Raw genomic sequence first — 11359 nt, 5'->3', positions numbered from 1 at the left:
CATGCCATAAACAAGCAATAAAAAGGGCCCATGAAAAAGTATTTGTACGCGTTGGGGGGCTTCTGATTTATCTACAGCCTGATGCAACTCGAGTAAGACAGACAAATATATTTGTTCTTCATAAAGGAGATCCAGCCATTGGCATCAACTGATTGTTGTGAGGTTGACGTAATCTTGTTAGCTGAGTAATCCCTTGTCACTATCGAGTGCCTATGCCGGGGGTCTCTTAACTTTGGGCCACAGCAGCCAGTAGAGCTATGGTGTGGACTGTTGGCTCAAAAAAGTTAAGGCTTTGTTCCGAAAGCATGTGCCATTTCTTTGAGCCAGCTTTAACAGCACACTCATTTTCAAACTAAAGTCGATTAAAATGCCTCATGCCCAGGTGGCATGTGTCCTTTGTGGTAATGAAGAGGCATATTGGCCTCTTAATCTGTGTGAACTTTAGATAGGTGTCGGCTGCCTTGATAGCCCAAACATTGCCATTTTTATTGCATGTGCATTAAACATAACATAGCAATGCCACTAACCATTCATTTTTTTTTTTTAGGTATCGTCACCATAGATGGCACAATCAGCTGACTTGGATTGCCAAAATCAGACTGGCATGAGATAATTTTTTTGTCTCACTGGTGCCTGTCCCAACTGTCAGTCAGTTGTTGTCAGGTTGCTAGAAAAATTGTTAGCTGATACCTTTCATAAATTGGCAAATGGGTGCATATTATACTACCTTCATTGAGCTCGTTACATCATTTTTCTTGCTATATGTAATTGCCTGAAATAGACTGTCGTTCATGCATCGAGATAAAAAAAAATTAAAGTATTGCAGATTGCCTGAGAATGAATGGCAATAATCTCTGCTTGACGAAGCCACTCTTGGCTACAAGGTTGTGTTTCTGTGGGGTTAAAATACAAAGTGTTTATGAACTGTTCATGTTCAGTGAATTTTGAAGAACTGAAGGGGATCTTAACTGTTCCAGATGCTCACCTCATAGCCTTCATATTGCTTTAGGCCATTCAGCTTAATATACCAATTTTCTTCCTTTGGAATTACTTTTACACTGAGAAACCAGGTCTGTGAATTCAATACATTTTGCCACGTACAGTCTATTTTTTTCTTTAGTTGAGATTGTGCCATCAAAGACTACATGTTCAATGCACTGCATATTTTCCAGTCATTTTCCTTGATATACATGCATACATTAAGTTGAGATTACTGATTCACATTGTTTTTTATCCCTCATTGTTAATCTTCATCGATAGCGTCCCAAGTTGCCTTTAGTCTTTCAGCGAGGCGTAATCTTGCTTATTGCAGTATATTCAGTACATTTTATGTGATACCAGTTTAGTGGGGAATGAATACTGATTTAATCTTGCATTGTTATTTGCACAGCCTTTCTCTAAATCTTGGCAGTGGAGGGATTTTGTTAGCCGTATAATGATACTCTTGCAGCATTCTTGGAAGTATCAAGCTTGGAAGGGAGAGGACCAGAATTCCTCCAGGCTTCAAGATATTTGAAATTGTGCTCATTCAGATGAGTTACATGACTTGTGTTGCACTTTGTGTAAACGAGTGAAAGCATGATTTTTGGCCTTTGTTGAGCTTTGTGTCATTTAGCCAGCAGTAATACATGCCAGATAGATAATTGTCACTGTTTGTTATACTGATGCCGCTTATTTCTGAATTTCTGTTCTTGCAGGTAGACATTGGAGGTGGGGCCCTGCTGGACAAGGCACTCTTGGAACACCTTGAGCACCCTTGCGGCCATACAAGTGATGGAAGATTTACCAGACCCCTGTTGCACCTTGTTTGCTGCAGAAGAACTAAAGACCAAATCCCTGTATGGGGTGTGGAGCAACATCCAAAAGTATCGCATTGGGAAAGAGGTGCTCGACTTGGTGCACCTGGAAGCCGCCATATGTAAGTTACCGTATGCGTATAGGCGATGCGCAAAACGCCGACAACGCCGCCTGTCGCCAAAGCCGCAAAGCGTAGGCGGGCTCGGTCGGGCGCTGTTCATGTCAGCCTCTGTGCGCGCGCGTCGCGTTTTCTTCTTTGGTCGTGGTTTAACAGATATAACGCCGCTGTCAATCTTTAGCAATGTCCGGGAAGAATTGCTGCGTAGTTGGTTTTTCAAACAGACATAAAACCTTGCCAGGAACACGTTTGTATAAGTTTCCAGTGATGCTTCACGAGAAGGACAGCGGCCGTGAATCGTGGTTTTTCGACACAGAAAGCAAGCAATCGCACCGAATTACATTTGTTCGGGTTAATGCCATTTTTATTTCGACGCGCTGCTACACGACCAAAGCTAATGCCATTTCCAAAGTATGCTAACTGCGATTGACATGCAAATGTTGGTGCGCCTTCAATATGTTGCGAAGATCACTGCGCTGTAAACGAAAGCAGGCTTTAAATTGACATTCCTGCCTTGCATGCCCTTTTTTTTTCCCCTGGTACTGCAGCTTTTACTTCTTTTGCAGGCTACAGAATCCCTGGTTCCATGGCTGATAAGTACATACTCAAGATTTTTTTTATTATTTTTTTCCCCACTTCATGACCCACTTTCTTCTCACCCATCCTCTCCTCCCCACTCTTTCGCACCCAATTTCCCCTCCCCAGCTTTTCTTCTTCGGAAGCAAAAGCGTATTTAAACCCCTGCCAGTGATGATCGCTATGCCCAGACGAAGACAAGTCCACTTGTCGAAACGTTGGCTCATCTGCAACCTGAGGCGTACCCTATTTACCCTTGTTCAGTTCTTCTTATTTATACCGTTGCAACCAACCTGTTGATTAGGACTATCAATTACGAAGTCAGCGGCAATGTCGGCGGCGTTTGTTTACGAAAGGGCACGGAAGGTGCACACGTCTGCGCTCGACTGCGAAACGCGTACGAGTTTCAACAACGCGTACACTTTGCGCACTAAAGCAAGTGCCAAGAGCAACACGTAAAATAGGCAGTATCTAAAGTACTGTCCGACGGCGCTTTTATAGAACATTCGAGTATCGCCATACGACGAGGCATACTACGGCCCCGTTGACTCCCGTACGTTTTCACCGGATCGTTCGCTCTGCGTATTAAGGCCCGTCGAAAAATGCCCGAGCTTGGCCTCATCAAGAAAGCATATGGCAAATTCGTAACGCTTGCCACATCGGATACCGCGAGCTTACCACAACGACGCTTCCCGCGAAAGCAGCCGACGACGGCGCTCTGGCCGCGTGCTAGGCCCTAGTCGTCGCTATGCCTAAATGCCTAAAAGGTTTCACATCAAAGCCGTAGCTGGAAGCGCTTTGGAAATAGTAATTTTTTTTATTCCTTCATCAAATTAGGCGCTTATTATCCATAATCAACAGAGCATGCGTTTCTAAAGGTGGTGAAAGAAATTCGCCGTGTCGGCAACTCGGCGCCGACAGACCGCGGCAGCAGGAGCGAGCTGTTCCGCCCGCGCTGGGTGCGGTGGCTACGGATTGGCTAGCAGCAATGGGTGCCAGTTTTGTCCTTTTTTTTACGATGATATTTGGTATGTTTCACAAACATGACAAGCTGCACAATTATAGGAGCATAGTAGCATTTATTGCAGGTGGCACGTTTGTAGTTTATTTTGGGTGTATCTTCTCATCGAGCCTCTGGCGTCGAGATGACACATTTCCTCGTTGATCGCATTCGGATGAGTACCTCAAACTTATTCGATACCTAAGGTCGTTTTCATCGAATGTCAATATATTTTCTCGTGTAGCAGCAAACAAATATCATTTTGAACGAACGCCATTCGATGGAAAAGGTATTAAATTTACCGTGTGGCAGGGCTGACTGATAACTATTGATAACTACGCTTTTAATGTTTTCTGCTTGTCATTGCACGTTCCATGAACACTTCTTGTTTATACTTCGTTGCCTCCGCTGCTGGGAATATACAATACGCATTAGATTTATGAAATGCTTAGCCAGACAATCTTTAGCGTGCATTGACATCGCACAGCACACGGTTGCATTTTGCGTTTACGTGGGCGGCGCGGTCGACTTCGGTCCTGATAACCCGATCTTCCTCAGTAGCCTGAGCCGCTGCGGCAGGTTATTGAACAGACAATTTCCAATAGGCGTTTTGAAACTTGCCATGCAATTACTTTGAAGACCAGAGCCAGTGTTCTTGTTGGCTGGCAAGATTACGAAAACATAACATGTCGCTGTACTTGATATTCAATCTAAATGTTCTAGAGCTTGTTATAAATCGCACTGTAATTCTGCAGTTGGGCGCGAGGGTGATACAAATGAAATGAACATGATATTACAATAATAAAATAGGATATAAAGTTTAAATCTAATATGCTCTTGGCTAACCTGTGATGCTTCTTTTCAGATATGTTGATATCTCATTACCCCATGAAATTACCTACCCGATCTGCCTTTTTGACGACGGAATACGTGAAATCCATGCTGTGCAAGCAGTGGTAAAGCGCAAGCATGAAAAATCTGAACTCTTGCTACAGGAGCGCAATATGCGCTATTTATCTGAAGCTCAGAATGCTGGTTTGCTAGCTCACTGGCTTTTCCTGCGGTCGCACCGCTACGAAACCGCTCGCAGTTTCGAAGACGCTACCTAGTTTGCTGTAGCAATTTATTGCATGTAAACGAAGCAAGCGTGTACCATGAATCAAAGAAAGAACATTGGTTCATAGGTCAAGGAATGAACGAATTAGGGTGGCACCCAAAATGAGCTGCACTTCGCATATATACGAACCTTGTTTACGCCAGTCTGCAGGAGACACTTGATGCATATGGTGAAGATGCAGTTTTAGACGGCCGTGATATCAAACACATGTCCACTATTATAAAGGGCGATCCCCTTGCGCACACTGTCACCGCGGAAGTGCCCGCGAGACGCGCACAAACGGCAGATCACCCGCGCGCACCCCGGCCAGGCTTGCCGCATGAGGCCCACCTCGGGTTCCGACGGCCGCCGCTAGGCGGCTTTCAGTGGCGCCCCTATAGGCGCTGCGCATGGCGTATAAAAAAACAAATGTAAAAATATGGATAAAGAGGGAAATGATGCCAACTAACTGTTGATTTTTTTTTGTATAATCTGCTTATGCACCTTTGATGCAGTACAGTTAGCCAACAACACACTTCATAGCAGTTACATTGCACTTCATTCTGTTGCATAAAGTGGATGTGATGATGTGCATGTGGGGTGTTGCAGCAATAGAGAAAGTTGGTGATGGATGTTGTTTGAACCGCATGATGAAATAGATTTCACCTTGCTTAGAGTAAGAGCTTCGTGCACCGACATTCTTGGCTTTGTTATAGCAGAGGCTATGCTCACAGCTGATTGGGTGGTAGCAATTCCCCAAATGACCACTTCATCTATTCGCAGCTGCAGATCATCGGACTGTTGTGGGTTCTATCATTATCACATATGGAAAACACTTGATGTTCTGAGAAGCAGTTCTTTATCTCTTGTGCTGCCAAATTTTCACTGCATAACACAATAACTAAGTTAGTTTTTGCAGGAAGCAGGACTGTAATTCAAATCTACATGCAACTTCTTGGAATTCTGCAGAGGGAATAATTTAGCAGGCGAAGAGAAAAGTGTTCTCCTTTGGTAATCCAAGACAGTATTTGAATGCTTATTTGGGACAATGCATCTGTCTGTTCTTAAAACATTTTAACCTAGTCATTATGCTGCCAGTTTCGTGGGCAGGGTCTGTAGTGCAGTTAAATTTGACCACTTGGGCCAGATTATTTGACATTTAAGGTTTCTCTGGTATTCAGTAAGAGAGGCACTGTGTTTGAGCAATTTTCTGTGTCTGAGAGAAGTTTTACTAGTTGAAAACGTGTACATAGTGCTCTCTATAGTTGATACAACTAAAGAAGTGGCAAATACCCATCAAAGGAGACTCTCCATTCAGTACGGCTGACCTGTTCATGTGACGTGACGTGGTGGTTAACCACATAGTGTGAAATAGTAGTGAATACTGTATTCCGTCCCTCCAACTCGCCTTACACCACCGCACCCCTACTCTAAATAATATGTTCCAAGGCACAGTAAAAAAAGTGCCTCCTTCCCTATTACGCCTAGCTTCCGCTGTAGCATCACGAAGTAAGCTGCCCGCAAGATTAGCCGCAACAATTGCAGGCAACACCATTGGATGGAGGGCCTCCTTTAATGGGTATTTGCTGCTCCATTTTGAGTTGTATCCAACTATAATATAGACGGCCAGCCTCATGTATGTGGCACGATGCATGTGTGGTGCTACATTAATATCTTCAACCCTGCCACTCATACCTACCTACCTTGTCTGTGCACTGCACAGCTTATAAGCTGAAATTTGTTCTTCATATGGCCTCTTGCTAAAAAAATTAAGACATCTTCATTACACAATTTTTGCAGCTTAAAAGTGCACCAAGTACCTGGCCACTTCTGTGGGCCACAAAGATCAGCCTGGCCTCCCTGCGAGCCTGGAAAGCCCGTTAATTCACGAAATAAAATAAACTGGTCATTCTGAAAAGGTTTGCTTCACTTGTACAAATATTTCAGAAAGTACGCAGCGTACTAGACGGAATGCGAGCATGCGCAACTGAAAGCCAACACATTAATCACATGTTACTTTTAAGTTCATATTCAGTGTATAATCAACAGAATTTCAACAGAGCACATAACCACATGTTGATTTTAAGTTCATATTCGGTGTATAATCAACAGAATTTCAACACAACACATTACCAAATGTTGCTTTTAAGTTGATATTCAGTGTATAATCAACAGAATTTCAACACAAAAATTCACAACGGAATTTTCACTGAAACACATAGGCCAATTTTCAACACATGCTCAATGTTAATCAACAAAAATGCCACGGAATATCCACAGCATTTAAACAGTGCTTATTGAGGCAACTTCACAACAATTCCACAGAATTTCAACACCAGTTTTTGTAAGGGTGAGCCATATCGGCACCTGTCAATAGCCAGATCAGAAATTTAACAAAACCTCGGCGCCCTGCAGGCAATTAAGGACGTTATCGATGCCTGGGAGTGGATAGACGTCCCTGCGCGTGAACTTGTCGAGCCTGTGGTAGTTTACACAAAACCGGAAGGAACCATTTTTCTTGGTAACCAACGCCACCAGGGACTGTGGGATAGCTTTTGACATCCTAAAGAGTCATGTCGTCTTCGTGATCAACAATTACTTGGCCCTCAAAAGCCGACGCACAATATTATAAACGTAAAGTTGCGTTTATACCGGTGTCGATGGTGTGCCCTGCGATAGACGTGAGGCCCAAATAAGTTTGAGGGAGGTCGAATGAAGAAGTGAAGCTTCGCAGAAAGGCGAAGAGTTTATCATGTTGCGCAAGAGGAAGATGAGCGTCAATGACATGTTGGCATACACTGGAATGTGTAGAAGAGTACGTGTAGAAGCGGTCGCAACATCGCAAGAGCACTAAACACAAACATCTAAAGAAACTGCGGTGTCAAAAATAGCATTTATATGAGTAAGATCAAGTTCGTCAAATTTTCCAATGCTTTCGCCGTGGAGCAAGACTGCTGGGCAAGAAAATGGGTTCGAGGCGTAAGTTGTACTCTGGACGTCTTCCATCTCGAGAACCCCGAACGAAAACAAGACGCAGGAGGGGGGGCTTGGGAAGATGGATGATGTGAAAATAGTCAAACGAGTTGAACCCTCACAGGAGAGTGCTGAGAGGACAGAAGCAAACGTATTAATGCTGGTGCAATGCACGACAAGAGGTTTTGCAGTTTGGGTAGGTACGACACACAGGATGTCTCGCACAAGGGGGCGAAGGCAATTTTTGCGCAAGCGCAGTCAATAACGTCGTGATGAGTCGATATTAAATCGTAGCCGAGGATGTCATGAGTGCAGTTGGGTAGAGCAATAAACTCAATGTGGTGAAAAACGTCTTGAATGATGACACGAGCCGGGCAAGACGGAGAGCTATGACGGTGCTGTGAGGAGGCAGCCTGCGATGAAAAGTCGAAAAGCGGAGTGGTCGCCTTGCGAAGTTGACTGCAGAGCGCTTCGCTGATGTCGGAGAAGGATGTACCCGCGTCGAAGAGAGCTACAACATCGGCACCTTCTACAAACACTTTGATAATAATGGGACGACAGGAAGGATTCGGTGAGTTCGAAACGATCACAGTTCTTGCCCGGGCAACTGCGACTGTTAATTTCCCTGGACGGCGCCGGTAGAACGTCGCAGTAGCGGTGAAGGCAATCGGCGATAAGGAGAATGTGATCGTCGAATGGCGCAAGTTTGGCGATCTTGAGATACGAAGTGAGGACAGAGCGGAGTCGTCTGCGACATCGTGAGGGTATAATCTCATATCAGTCTGAGAAACTGGTTGGCGTCGACGGCAAAATCATGCGAAATGTCCCGCCAAGCACAAGCGCAGCAAACTGGACGGTTGTCGGCAGTACGGCAAGGGTTCTTAGGGTGTCGGCAGACCCTTGAAGGAGGGGCTTAGCATGTAAGCTCAGCCCGCGGCGGTAAAAGGAAGACAGTGTGAGAGCGGCGGTCTAGCCCAGCCGAAAAAAAACTACAGAACTGTGTCAAAAATACGACAAAATATCCTGTAGTTCTTTCGTAACAATCAGATTTTTCTGTAGTTCTGTATTACTTTTCTGTAGTTGTGTAGTTTTTCTGTAGTATATTTTGTTGTCTGTAGTTCTGTAGCACTTTTCTGTTGTAACTACACAAATATCTGGTGTTACTACAGAATGTTCTATTATCACAACATGTTTTCCATCCAAAACCGCACAGAAATTCTGTTGTAACATCAGAAAATGTTCTGTAGTTTTTTCCGACTGGGAGCCATTACTTGAGCGTACGTCAGAGGTGCCGTCACAGGCGTCGGCACGGGGTTGGATGGCAAGACATCAGTGACGTGTTTTTTCATGACACGTCGTATCGTAGGGGCCAGGACGCCGCCAGTTGAGGAACGAGGCGCCCAGAATTTTAAAAATGAGGTATGATTGAGAGCAGGTGTGTGGCCCCTTCACGAACAAAAGCTTTGATCTGTTGAATCAGTAGAGTGTCTTCACTGTGATGCATGCGTTCGCTGATGCGCGTGCGTAATATGAACATAGCATGGAAAACCTCTCTCCAGTGCCTTTAACAATGGACATTCTTTTAGGTCCTTTAGCCGGCCCTAGGCAACAAAGCCTCGCAATGAATCTTTTATTTACGTATTTCAAAGAAATTGGACTTCTAGGCAAACAGTATACTCATATTGAGTGTTACCATCAGGCCTCTTTCATGTTGTGAACTCTACAAGCACTTCTCGCTGAGCTGCTTAGTTGTACACGAACAAAGGATCTGGACAAACTATAAGCACATCTATTGGACTATGCATTTCATCACTTCATTTTATACCATTACTCCACGATGCACATTACGACGCAATTAATGGCAGCATTTCATCTCCGCCTTCATTTCTTTTAATCTCCTCACCATTCTTTTTCAATCTTTTCCTCCCCCATTTCCGCTTCCTGCACAGAGTAGCATGCCAGTGAAACCTAAACACCGGCTAAATTCTGTTTTTCATTAAAGGGTCTCTCTCTCTCTGTCATCAGAAGTTTGGTTTCTGGGGTTTACTGTCCCAAAGCGATTCAGGCTATCAGAGACGCCGTAGTGGAGTACTCCGGAAATTTCGGCCACCTGGGGTTCTTTAACGTGCACTGACATCGCACAGCACACGGGCGCCTTGCTTTCCGCCTCCATCGAAAAGCGGCCGCCGAGGCCGGGATTCGATCCCGCGTCGTTGGGAACAGTAGTCGAGCGCCGTAACCGCTGTACCATCCCGGCGGGGCTCATCAGAAGTTCTCCAACCACCCAGGGCCAATGCGGATAAGGCCTTGTCACTAACACCGGAGCGCTCCGTAGAATCGCGCTGCTTCAAGAACTGGTCGTAGATCTGGCAAAAAGCTTAACGTCTTCACTGACGGAGGTAGAATTTTTCGCTAGCTGCATCTGAAAGCCGTCATCAGCAATGCCCTTGAGGGTGTGGTTTGTCTTATCCGCTTATGGGATGACCGAGTTGATGCGTCTGCAGAGGTCAACGATGTCCTCAATGTAACTTGCAAAGGTATCGTCGGCGCGCTGAGCACGATGACGTAAGAATTGTTCGACACGAAGCTTGCGCACTGCCGATCGGCAGGACACATCAGCGAAATTCTTCAGCCAGGCCTAGATGACAGGTCAGCCTCATGGTTGCGAATTCAAAGAAGGTTGGACACGTCCGTCAGGTAGGTTATGAGGTTACTGAGCTTGTAAGAGTCATCCCATTTGTTGAATTGTAAGAGTCATGTCATTTGCTGTAGCTGCTTACTCTTTCGTATTGTTATGGGGTAATTCAGCTTGGGGTTGCAGAGAGCGGACACGAAAGAAGGTTTTCAAGCAACACGCGGTTTCTGCAGCCGCCAGCCGACTCTGCTCGAACGTCGTCTTCTCTAAAACTCACGAGATTATTCTTCCTCCTTCCTTATGCGCATATCAGTGCATACACCACCTAATGTAACAATACCCTGCCGGTACTGCGTACTAGCGTACCCTGCGTACTAGCGTCCAAACCAGGGTCCGTGTAGTACGGCTTGAGGCGTGCAGCATGGACCGTCTTGGTGCGTGGTGTAGGGGTATGGCGTGCAGGATGCAAGGGCGCAATTTTATATGTCACTGTAGTCACTTGTCGTAAAATGCGGTAGGGTCCTGTATAACGGGGCAAACGTTTTTCGAGAAGCCAACGCGGCGAACTGGGGTCCAAAGCAGCACGAGAGAGCCGCAAGAATACCGGGTGTTGCGATGACAGGAATCATAGCGACGTTTCTGGGCGTGCTGAGGGGCTGCGAGTGGGTTGCGAGCAACAACACGGGCAGCATCAGCTCGGGCTGTGACATCACGAGCATATGAGCTGGCAGTGGCGACAGAAGGGAACAGGCTGTCAAAAGGAAGCAGAGGTTCACGGCCGAATAGAAGATAGGAGGGGGAGTAGCCGGGTAGTGTCGTGACGCGAGGAATTGTATGCAAATGTCACAAATGGCAGCGTTATGTCCAAGTCACGATGGTCATCACAAACGTACATAGACTGCATGTCAGTCACTGTCCGGTTAAGGCGTTCGGTAAATCCGTTCGTCTGTGGATGGTAGGCAGTCGTGAAGGAACGACCAACGTTGCACAACCGTAGGATCTCGTCGACTATAAGCGCAAGAACGCGACGGCCACGGTCGGTGAACAGTTGGCGGGGAGCTCCATGGACGAGTATAACATCGTTCAGGAGGAAAGCAACGACATCAGCTGCACAACTGGTTGGCATTTCTTGTGTGACCGCGTAGCATGCGGTGTAATCAGTGG

The sequence above is a fragment of the Amblyomma maculatum genome, chromosome 3 (assembly GCF_055883805.1).
Source record: "Amblyomma maculatum isolate TAMU_Amacu chromosome 3, ASM5588380v1, whole genome shotgun sequence".
NCBI lineage: Eukaryota > Metazoa > Arthropoda > Arachnida > Ixodida > Ixodidae > Amblyomma > Amblyomma maculatum.
This window is presented reverse-complemented; position numbering follows the sequence as displayed.